At 36.8% G+C, this 12,044-nt stretch overlaps 1 protein-coding gene and 1 long non-coding RNA gene across 3 annotated transcripts in view; one reads left to right on the forward strand and one right to left on the reverse strand.

Moving 5' to 3' along the window:
* TUSC3 (tumor suppressor candidate 3) overlaps nucleotides 1-12,044 on the forward strand; it is a 140,003-nt gene that overhangs the window by 94,563 nt on the left and 33,396 nt on the right. The gene's annotated exons all lie outside the window — the stretch shown is intronic.
* The window catches only part of LOC116660066, a 98,624-nt gene that overhangs the window by 27,496 nt on the left and 59,084 nt on the right, over nucleotides 1-12,044 (reverse strand). The window contains exon 2 of the long non-coding RNA XR_004315431.1: nucleotides 1,474-1,570. This is a non-coding gene — a long non-coding RNA (uncharacterized LOC116660066). The remainder of the gene's footprint in view (nucleotides 1-1,473; nucleotides 1,571-12,044) is intronic.

Below are 12,044 nucleotides of genomic sequence, written 5' to 3' on the forward strand. Positions count from 1 at the left end.
TGAATTTTGTGTGGACACGATTCAACCCATTCACTGAGCAAAGTACAGTCATAAAGTAAAGAAAATGCCTAAAGGCACAGAGGCATGAAAAGTTATCAGGAGGTTCAGGGTAATAAATTAGAGTAAAAGGAGTAAAATTGAGTGCTGGTCAGGTGATGCTAAGAAATTTGATTGATTGAGTTTTGTGTGCTGCACTAAGATGTTCAGACTGCCTGCTGTAGGCATTTGGCTGCCAGAAACCTGTAAGCCTTTGAGTTGCCTGGATGGATTTGTATTTCGGGGAAGTGATATGTAAAACTGTTGGTTGCAAGACTGGTTTGAAGACTGAAGTGACGGACGGTGGGATCCTGAACAAAAAGAGTGCATCTGGACTGGTGGTTACAGAACTTCAACCACACTTTCCGTCCAGCATTATTCTCGGCATTTTGCAGGTTAATCTGCACAACCATGGTCCTGTTTCAAGAACTTTACCAGACATTCGAAGTCATGAGACTTAATAAAAGCGAAGCAGAAGACAATTCAAGTCAGTATATAATCAAGTATAAACTTAGTAGTTCTGACTTAAAAATACTTCAGTGTTTCAGATTTAAAACAAGATCTCTGTTGAGTTCAATGCTTTAAGAAGCCTCGTTGAGAAAGGGGTACTTAATTTAGATTTGAAAAGCCATATTTAAATTGGTTCAAAAGAGGACAAAAAGAACCCCAAATGAGAGGACCACACGTGAAGATGAGATGGCGGGGATAAAAATGGAATGTGTTTTACAGAGAAGACAGCCTGACTGGAACAGAGAGGGCAGCCAAACAGTAGACCGTGTTAAATGTGAAAAGCTACGCATAAAAGTCTGGCATATGTAACACCAGGGTCATCTGTCTTGGAAGGTCAGGTAGACGGACCGGTTACCTGCAGAGCTCACTGGTTACTGGAAGCTTTCTTTTGGCTGTATCATCTTGACAGCAGCTTTCAGTTCTGTTATTTTATTAGAGGGAGCAAAGCCAACCTGGAAGCTTTTGCTCAAGTCCACACAAGAGATAACAACAAGTACTACGAGAAAAGTTGTATTTTCTCTATTTTTGACTATTTTACATATTTCTTAGTTCTTCTTTGGCATATTGAACTTCTTGCATGTATTTTATACCCTCTGCATTTTTTCCCCTTCTGCCTTACCTTTTACTTTGCTCATCAGAATTTAGCTCCAGGCAAAACTCACGTGAGCCATCTAAACACAGTGTATCTAAGAGCACAGGAAAAGCCTGAGTGACGATGGCGATGATGACAAGGGACCACCTCTGATGTGTTAGGGGCTTTGCAAGTTACCTTCTTCAGTGGGTACAGTACCCTTATGTTATCCTCCAAATCCAAGGGAAGAAACTGACTCACCAGTTAAGCTGTTTGATCAAAGTAAAATTGCAACCTAGGCCCCTCTGGCGGGTAACCTTGAGTCACGGTTACTGTAAGGTAGCATGGTGACTTACCTTCATCTTGGTGAGGTCCATGAAATTTCTGGCTTCCGGACTCAGCTTCGTTAAGTGACGCACAAACACGTGTCTGTCTTCTGTGACGTCCTTATTCCTGTAAAGTGAACATTAGGTATAGTTATTGCTGCCTTTTACCCAAGGCTCTAGGTGTAATGACAGCCTGCATTTCTAGCTCTGCCTCTACTTTCTTCCTGGCGCCCCATATACGGTCCCCGCTGGCCTTACCGCACTGCTCCCCGCTCCACCTGCCCTTTCAGGAGTTTTCTCCTTTCCCTTCTGTCTGTTAAAATGTTACTTTTGGTTTTATCTAGTTTTGACAATATTGTCCAAGATACCTTGTACGTGTCTCCATTCTTCCTTTTACTTTCCTTATGTTTTGTATGCTGCCACTTACGCCACACAATTTCAATGCATAATTATTGAAACTGGATGATAAACTTCTTGCAGGCAGAAACTGATTGTCCTCATTTCTGTGTTATCTAGTATGGGGCCTGGCACTTTGTAAGCCTAGACAAGTAAAGAGTAAGCGTGGAAATGAGTTCTGACCTCAAATCTATAGTCAGTAATCGGGCTGCTTCCTGGCCAACGGGAGGAGAAGGGTGTAAAATCAGCAGATTCATTGAACAGCTCAGAAATGCCTGTGGCAGGAGAGAGCATTGCTGAGATGATAAAGAAATTGCTTTTGAATCCCTCAACTACTGTTTTTCCAGTTATGTTCTGGAAACTGTCTGCATAGATTCCCAGGGTACTTGTTAAAATAGAGATTCCAGAAAGTGAGATCCAGAAATGTACCTTTGTGGCAAGATTTCTAATTTATTTACTTATTTTTTAATTTATCTGTGTAGCTCTTTTTTCTAGAAGCATTACATACATTTAAGAAAGTGCACAAATCCTGAGTGTGAGTTAATTTTCATGAAGAGAACACACCCATATAACCAGCCCCAGATCGAGCTGTGGTTTGTAAGCTGCTCCAGGAGCCACCCCACACTCCCCCGTGTTCACTAGCCAGCGCACCTCCTCAGTCCACCCGCCAGGGGCTTCCCGAGTTTCACGTACAGTACTGCCTGCGTCCAGGCTTGCTCCTGGTAATGCAGACACAGCAAGCGTTATTCCCCCAACTATCTTTTTGTTCTTCTCTCCCCTTTGTTTTCTTGTCATCTTCCATCCCTCCCTCCCCGCTTTCTCCTTCATAATAAAAATTCATAAACAACTCCTTCTGGAGAATTCTTCTGAGTTTTCCCTCACTGTTGAACTCCTTAAGCCCTAAGACTGCATTTTGGGTGTCTCTCCCTCCTCTTGTAGGGTTCCCAAATTAGTCCATTAGGCATAGAAGATTCTGATGTTTCCTTCTCAAATATTATTTGGAAGATTGAAAGGATAAAAATTTCAAACCATCTCTCCCACTGATAATTTTACTTTTTTTTAAGCCAAAAGCTTATCTTGGAAAACAGGTTACTATGTTTTAAAGGAAAAAAAAAAAAGTACATATATTTTAAAGTTGCTTTAAGCATTAATTAAAGACTCAATATGTATGAGATTGAGGTATACAAACTATTATACATGAAAGATGAGCAACAAGAATTTACCGTATAGTGCAAGGGATTATACGTAATATAGTGTAATAACCTATAATGGAATATAATCTGCAAAAAAAAAAAACCCAAATCATTATGCATACACCTGAAACTAACACAATATTGTAAACCAAGTATACTTCAGTTAAAAAAAAAAAAAGGACTCAATTTTAGAGTTTGTGATAGTTTAACATTACCTTTAGGTAAGTATACTACTGTACTGTGCAGGCCTGGTTGACTAAGTAAGTTAAAGCTGTAAGCAGTTTTGACTGAGTTTGGTTTAGCTTGAAGAAAATATCTGTAAGTGAACAATAGTACCTTGATTGTTTATATCCATAAAGATGATGTTAATTGCCAATATATTTTATCTTTTACTGAAGTAAGTTTTCCACTTGAGAAATTGTACTTGACAGTTAGAGTTATTCTATTTGAGAGTTTGGTTTTAAATTTATACCTTCTTTCTCTCCCCTGCTTGATAACAGTTTTTACTATGTTTTTAGGAACTAAAAGGAAACTATAAATAAGAAACCAACTTTATGAATATTGTTGTGATTTCTTAAAACATTACAGTAGCTACTATGTGATATATTAATTTCAGTTAAGTATGATAAATTAGAATTGTGCAGTCCTTCATTTTTAAAAAATATTTTCAAGTGGAAAAATCCCATTAAGTTGATTTGTAGCATTTCTGTAAATGATGTTATTTTTTATTTCTTAGGATTGACGATTATATTCTTTGTGTCATTTATACTGTTTGGGGGAAGTACCATCTATTTTCAGGGATTTTTTTTTTTAATACTGAAGGCAGTCACATAGTAATTTCTTTGAGAAATAAGATTAGAGGGTCTTAAAGTACTTTTACAGGTTATCTGATTCATTCCTCTGTCTTCAGACATGAAAAAATCTTTTTTTCCCCCCAATCCCTTTGTTCAGAATACACATGCTATCAATTCTTTTAGCACACTGGCTTCATATTACCGTATTTTCTCTTTAAATATAACCTGCCTATTCATTCCACTTAAACTGCTCATTTGAGAACTACTTGAAACCTCATCAAAACTTGCAACATCCAAAACCAAGATCTCAAACTTGAAATTAAAATCATTGAATTCAGTTCATCTGTTCTCTTAGTCCTGCTTCCTCTGGTTTTCCCTCCTGGTCCATTTTCTTATATCTCTCATGTTTTTCCATTCTGTGACACGCTTCCAAGGGACTTAACTGGCCTCCAAGGACACTGAGATCAGCCTTTCTTTAGAATCTCCGTCCTCTTTTTTTTTTAACCATATCCTCCTTGTCAGTATCCCTTCCTGTTAAGCTCTACTGTCTGCTTGGCTCCTCCTACTTGTAATACACTGTGGAAAATCATAGATAAAGTTTGATTTAATGTTTTCCACAGCGTTTGTGCCTCAGGTTCCTGACTGGTGCATCTCTCTCCTAGTATTCACACTCATTAGATGACCTTCTTTCCTATGTGAGCTACCAAAAGGGTTGCCTGTGCATGAAGTTACTTCATTTCTTGGTCCCTCCCCAGTGCCCTTCTGTCTGGCTCCTGTCCTCATCACTCCACTGAAACTCACACTAGGCTCACCAGGGATTTCTCTGCTGTTAAATTAGAGGGACATTTTTCAGTCATTTTAAAAGTCTGATTTTTACAAAGCATTTGCAAGCAATTCTCATTTTCCTAGAATATGATAAACTACTTCGTGACAAGAGTCAATATTTTTGCCTTTCTTTAAAAGAACATGTTGTTCCCCAAATATTCCACAACTATTTTTGTAAGTGTTGTAAAAGACTCAAAGGCCTCTCTCCTCAGCTTGGAGATAGATGGCCGTCTGTACGTGATCTTTTCTCTGTATGTGTCTTGTCCTGATCTCCTCTTATAAGGACACCAGTCAAGCTGGATTAGGCCTTGTGTTAATTACCTCTTTAAAGACCCAGTCTCCACATTCTGAGATACTTAAGCATATAGATTGAGGGTGGGAAGTTGTACAGTTCAGCCCCTAAGAGAGGGTTATTATGCAACTGAAACATCTGTTAAACAGATCTCTCATGGAAACTATTGGCCACTTATTCATTCTCTAGGTCTCACTTGTAATACACTGAGCCACAAATACATTTTTAATGCATTAATTACTAATGGTGGAATACCCTTTTGAAATATCTGGAAAAATATGATTTTTTAAATTAAATGCTTAATAAAGCAAATAGTAGCAGACATAAAGGGATAAACTGATGGGAACACAATCATAGTAGGAGACTTTTAACACCCCATTGACATCACTGGACAGATTTTCCAGACAGAAAACCAATAAGGCAACAGAGAAACTAAATGACACAGTAGAACAATTGGACTTGTTTGATATTTTTAGGATATTTCATCCCCAAAAAACAGAATTCTTTTCAAATGAGCATGGAACATCTCTAGGATATATCATGTACTTGGGCACAAAAGAAGCCTCAGCAAATTTAAGAGGACAGGAAGTATTTCAAGCATCTTTTCTGACCACAATGCCATGAAACTAGAAATCAGCCACAGGGGAAAAAAAAAAGGAGAAAAAAATGACAGCATGGAGATTAAACAACATGCTACCAAAAAACCAGTGGGTCAATGATGAAATCAAAGAAGAAATTAAAATGAGACAAATGGCAATGAAAACATAACCACACAAAATCTATAGGCTACAGGAAAAGCAGTCCTAAGAGGGAAGTTCATAGTAATACAGGCCTTTCTCAAAAAAGAACAATCTCAAGTAAACAACCTAACCCATCACCTAAAAGAATTAGAAAAAGAGCAAACAAAATCAAAAGTCAGCAGAAGAAAGGAAATAATAAAGATCAGGGAGGAAATAAATAAAATAGAGATTAAAAAAATAGGAAAAATCAATCAAACTAAGAGCTATTTTTTTGAAAGAGTAAACAAAATTGACAAACCTCTGGCCAGGCTCACCAAGATGAAAAGAGAAAGCACAAATAAAATAAGAAAGGAAAATGGAGAAATTAAAACCAATACCACAGAAATACAAATAATCACAAGAGAATAGTATGAAAAACTATATGAAAACAAATTGGACAACCTAGAAGAAATGGACAAGTTTCTGGAAACATACAGTCCATTAAGAATGAATCAAAAAGAAATAGATCACTTAAACAGACCAATCACTAGAAACAAAATAGAATTAGCAATAAAAAAAACCTCCCTACGAACAAAAGTCCAGGATCAGATGGGTTCACTGGGGAATTCTACCAAACGTACAAAGAACTCATACCAGTCCTTCTCAAACTCTTCCAAAAGATTGAAAAGGAGGGCAAACTCCCAAACTAAGTCTATGAAGCCACCAGATACCAGAATCAGACAAAGACACCACCAAAAAAAAATTATAGGCCAATATCACTGATGAACATAGATGCAAAAATGCTCAACAAGATATTAGCAAACAGAATCCAACAGCACATAAGAAAGATCATATACCATGATCAAGTTGGATTTATCCCAGGGAGACAAGGATGGTTCAACATATGCAAATCAGTCAATGTGATACACCACATCAACAAGGAAAACAAACAAAAATCACATGATCATCTGAATAGATGCAGAAAAAGCACTTGATAAATTTCAACACCCATTTATGATAAAAACTCTTTACCAAAGTGGGTATATAGAGAACATATATTAACATAATAAAAGCTATCTATGACATAACCTACAGCCAGCATAGTACTCAACAGTTAAAAACTGAAAGCCTTCCCACTAAAATCTGGAATAAGACAAGGATGCCCCCCTCACCACTTGTATTCAACATAGTCTTGGAAGTCCTAACCACAGCAATCAGGCAAGAAAAAGAAATAAAAGGGATCCAAATTGGAAGAGAAGAGGTAGAACTGTCACTATATGCAGACAGAACATGATACTATACATAGAAAACCCTAAAAGCTCCACACAGAAACTACTAGACCTGATAAAAGAATTCGGCAAGGTAGCAGGATACAAGGTTAACTTACAAAAATCAGTTGCATTTCTTTACACTAACAATGAATTAGCAGGAAAAGAAAGTAAAGAAACAATCCCTTTTAAAATCGCATCCAAAACAATAAAATACTTAGGAATAAATCTGACCAAGGAGGTGGAAGACCTATACATGGGGAACTACAAAACACTGATTAAGGAAATTAAAGATGACTTAAAGAAATTGAAAGATAGCCCATGCTTTTGGATTGGAAGAAACAATACTGTTAAAATGGCCATACTGTCCAAGGCAATCTACAGATTTAATGTGATCCCTATAAAATTATCCAGGACATTTTTCACAGAACTAGAACAAACAATCCTAAAACGTATGTGGAATCACAAAGACCCAGAATTGCCAAAGCAGTATTGAAAAAAAAGAACAAAGCTGGAGGAATAACTCTCCCAAACTTCAGGCAATACTACAGAGCTACAGTAATCAAGACAGCATGGTATTGGTAGAAAAACAGACATATGAATCAATGGAACAGAATAGAGAGCCCAGAAATGAACCCACAGACCTATAGTCAATTAATCTTTGACAAAGGAGGCAAGAATATACAGTGGAGAAAAGACAGTCTCTTCAGCAAGTGGTGCTAGAAAAACTGGATAGCAGCATGTAAAGCCATGAAGTTAGAACACTCCCTCATTCCATACACAAAAATAAACTCAAAATGGTTTAACGACTTAAATATAAGACAAGACACAATAACTCTCCTAGGAGAAAATACAGGCAAAACATTCTCTGACAAAAATCTTACCAATGTTCTCCTAGGGTAGTCTACCCAGGCAATAGAAATAAGAGCAAAAATAAACAAATAGGGCCTAATTAAACTTACAAGTGTTTGCATAGCAAAGGAAACCATAAGCAAAACAAAATGACAACCTACGAAATGGGAGAAAATATTTGCAAATGATGCAGCTGACAAAGGCTTAATTTCCAGAACATACAAATAGCTCATATAACTCAGTAACAAAAATACAAACAACCCAGTCTACAAATGGGTAGAAGACCTAAACAAGCAGTTCTCCAATGAAGACATACAAATGGCCAATAGGCACATGGAAAAAATGCTCAATATCACTAATTATCGGAGAAATGCGAATCAAAACTACAGTGAGGTATCACCTCATATGAGTCAGAATGGCCATCTTTTAAAAAGTCCACAAACGGTAAATGCTAGAGAGGGTGTGGAAAAAAGGAAACCCTCCTACGCTGCTGGTGGGAATGTAGTTTTGTATAGCCATCATGGAAAACAGTATGAAGATTCCTCAGAAAAACTAAAAATAGACTTATCAGCTGATCCAGCAATCCCACTCCTGGGCATATATTCAGAGGGAAGTGTAATTCAAAAAGATACATGGACCCCAGTGTGCACAGCAGCACTGTATACAACAGCCAAGTCAGAAGCAGCCTAAATGTCCATCGACAGATGGCTAGATAAAGAAATTGTGGTATTCTGGTACAATGGAATACTATTCAACCATAAAAATAAAACAATTCCATTTGCAGCAACATGGATGGACCTAGAGATGTCATTCTAAGTGAAGTAAGCCAGAAAGAGAAAGAAAAATACCATAAAATATCACTCATATGTGGAACCTAAAAAGAAAGAAAAAAGGACACTATGAACTCATCTACAAAACAGAAACAGACTCACAGACATAGTAAACAATCTTACGGTTACTGGGGAAAGCCAGTGGGAAGGGATAAATTTAGGAGTTTGAGATTTACAAATGTTAGCCACAATATATAAAAATAGATTAAAAAAGAAAAAAGTTTCTTCTGTATAGCACAGGGAACTGTGTTCAATATCTTGTAATAACCTTTAATGAAAAAGAATATGAAAACGAATATATGTATGTATATGCATGACTGGGACATTGTGCTGTACACCAGAAACTGACACATTGTAACTGACTATACTTCAATTTAAAAAAATTGTATGTTTATAGTACCTACTAATAACCACCAAATATCAATATTCACTTGTTAAAAATTTTATCAGCAAAAAAATGCTTACTTAAAAAAACTTTTTATTTAATGAGCGCAGTCTAAATTTAAAAAGAGTAAAACTGATTTTATTAATTTAATATTCATTCTACATAGCTATTTAAATCATCACTTTTTCTCTAAGATTTATATATGAAAGTTCCTGCTAGCTTCATTTGAGAAGTTAAAAGATACAGAATTACTAACAGATGTTCTAGATTTTTAAAAAATTCCTGAATTACACTGTACAGATTTCTACAATCATTTTACTTTTCATTTTAGGGTTTCAGTATATTTTACATTTAAATTACTTTGAAATATGTTGAAGTAATTAAGCCTGTTCTCTTTTTTAAAATAATGGGAATGTTCTCTATTCTATAAGTAATATATCCTTTTCCCTCAGACAGATAACACTATTCATGTGAGTTTAAGTCCAGAATACTAACATTTTAAGTCCATATGTGACTAAGATGCAGATTAAATGGTACAGACAGTAAGTATTATAATAGTTTAAGAGCCTTCAGTATTAACCACCCTGAGGCAAAATTATCTGGCAAAGTTTTAGTAAAAGAGGTAGAATTTGAGTTGGCCTTGAATCAAGCTGTTTTGGTAAACCAGTAAGAATAAAGATCATTCCTTGGTATGAGCTGCGGAAGGAAGAACAAACAAACAAAAGAAACAGCCTTAAGAACCCATATAGAGGTGGAAATGAAAACTGAAATGTAATTTTTTAATAGAAATAATATGAGAAAAATTGTACTTAATCTGGCACCCCAGTCATGTCTACCTCCAAACCCCTTCCCAGGAGGATAAACAGTTTTGCTTTCCATCCTCTATTAACTTCCTTGTCACATTCTACCTGTTTAAAATCCTCTCCCAGGATTCCTAGTTTATCTCAACATATCCTACGTAGAAATACCCTGTTTACAGTTAACCCATCTTTGGAGCCTTTTTCAGCCTACAGTAACTTCAACTTTTATGTTTCTCTCGAATTCACTGAACACATAACTATATAAATAGCCCAATTAGAGAGGTCTTACTAAATTCCATGTAATTTGGTAGCTAATTCTATTAACTTCTGATCTGTTTAATCTGGTAGCAGTTCGCAATAAGAAGGATGTGTTATCTCCAGTTACAAAGGAGTCAACTCAAGCACAGACTCAAATCTTGGTCTACTAATTCCAGAGTGTTAAGCACAGCACCCTCAGTTTATTTTGCCTCTGTGATTAGAGATCTCTTAATGCATGTATTACTGTTTCTTTTTGAGCAAAAACACCATGCTTTATCTGTTTTTGAACTCTTAGCTTAAGTACTGAGTAGATACTTGTTGGACTGATTGATTCATACAAAGGTATTTGGCTTATATTGCCAAGGGCTTTGGTCCCAAAGCAATTTTAAATTTTCAAAGGGTTGTGAGCAATGGATTGATGAAAGTGGTAATTTTGGAAGATTTAGCTAGAAGTGAAGGATTGGAGAGTAAAGTTTAGAGAGCCCGTAATCCAAGCATGATAGGATAAGCATTCAGACAGACTCGGTTGTGTCAGGGTAATAGAAAAGCAGCAAATAGAGAATCGGGAGTGTTCACTGGCTTTAAGATTGATGCAGGCAGAAATGTCAAAGTTGAAACTTAGCTCATGAGAAGAATGGTTGCATTATTGACAGAAGCATGACGTCTGTTCTGGCAAAGATAAGTTACTTTATGCTAAGAATGCTGACGTTTGAAAATATTTTGGTTTTAGAATATTAGGAGATTCAAATAGAATATTCTAGGAGATATATCCAATTAGTAGTTACTCCATAAGATGTGACAATCTAGAACTGGCTGAGAAGTGGGTCTTTCAATACAAAAGACCTGTTGAATTTTAAAATATGAATCATCCAAAGGAAAAAGATGTAAAAAGAAAATAGAACTTGATGGACAAATAATGTAATTTATCTCTTCTATTATTACAGAGTCCTTACCAATTAAAAGCACATGTTACCATTTTTAGCGACCTCTGTAATAAACCCAACTATATAAATGAATGTTAAGATTTTGTTTAAAATTCATGTATCCCCAATTGAATGTAAATGTTTTATGTTTCTATTAGTATAAATACTAGAATATATATTTACTATGAATTTGAACTTTAAATTTTTACTACACATTCTGTCAGTTATAAAGCTGTGGTCTCCTTTTGCACAAGAACACACAGGAAACAAGAAATGCTATTGTTCTTCTTTCAGAATAAATCCAGTATCAAATCACTTGTTATCACCTGTCATCAGCCTGCTTTAAACTACCAGCATCTGCTGTCAGGATTACTGTAGTAACTCCCTCTTGTCTCTTTGCTTCTACCCCTGCTTCATTGTAGTCTCTTCTCAGCATAGATCAGGCTAATTTTCTGCTCAAAACCTTCCTATTAAGGCTTCCCATGTGACTCGGTAAAATCTGAGTCCTCACCAATACGCTGACCTTTCTGCTCCTTGCACACGCTTCCACCTTAGGGCCTTTGCACGGGCCATTCTTCCCTCTGCCTGGTATGTGCTTCCCCCCAAACCAGTATGGCTAACTACTGTCCTCAGTGTACAATTCATTTTATTTTATATTTACATATATGTATTATATTTTTACATTCTTTTTTTTTTTGGTCTCTGGCTCTGGCTCCCCACCCCCAGCACACACAGGCACACACAAACCCTCGACAGTCAGCCCCATGAGGCCGGGGGTGTTTGCTCTGTTCACTCTTATCTCAAGTGCCTAGAAATGTACCTGTCACTTGTTAGACACTGGTGGAATAAACAGATGTAACAACAGCAGCCAACACTTAATGCAGGCTTACTGCATGTCTTACTTTTCTGAAAGCTTTAAATGATCATAACCACCTTGCTCTACGGATAAGGAGCCTGAGCCACTGGTTGGCTGGGTGACACACGCAGTCCCACACGGCCAGCAGCCTGGATCGGAGCCAGAGCGCCCCACCATCAGCGAGGCCCTTCTGCCGCAGACGACTGCTGT

This window comes from Camelus ferus, chromosome 26 (genome assembly GCF_009834535.1).
Source record: "Camelus ferus isolate YT-003-E chromosome 26, BCGSAC_Cfer_1.0, whole genome shotgun sequence".
Taxonomy (NCBI): Eukaryota; Metazoa; Chordata; class Mammalia; order Artiodactyla; family Camelidae; genus Camelus; species Camelus ferus.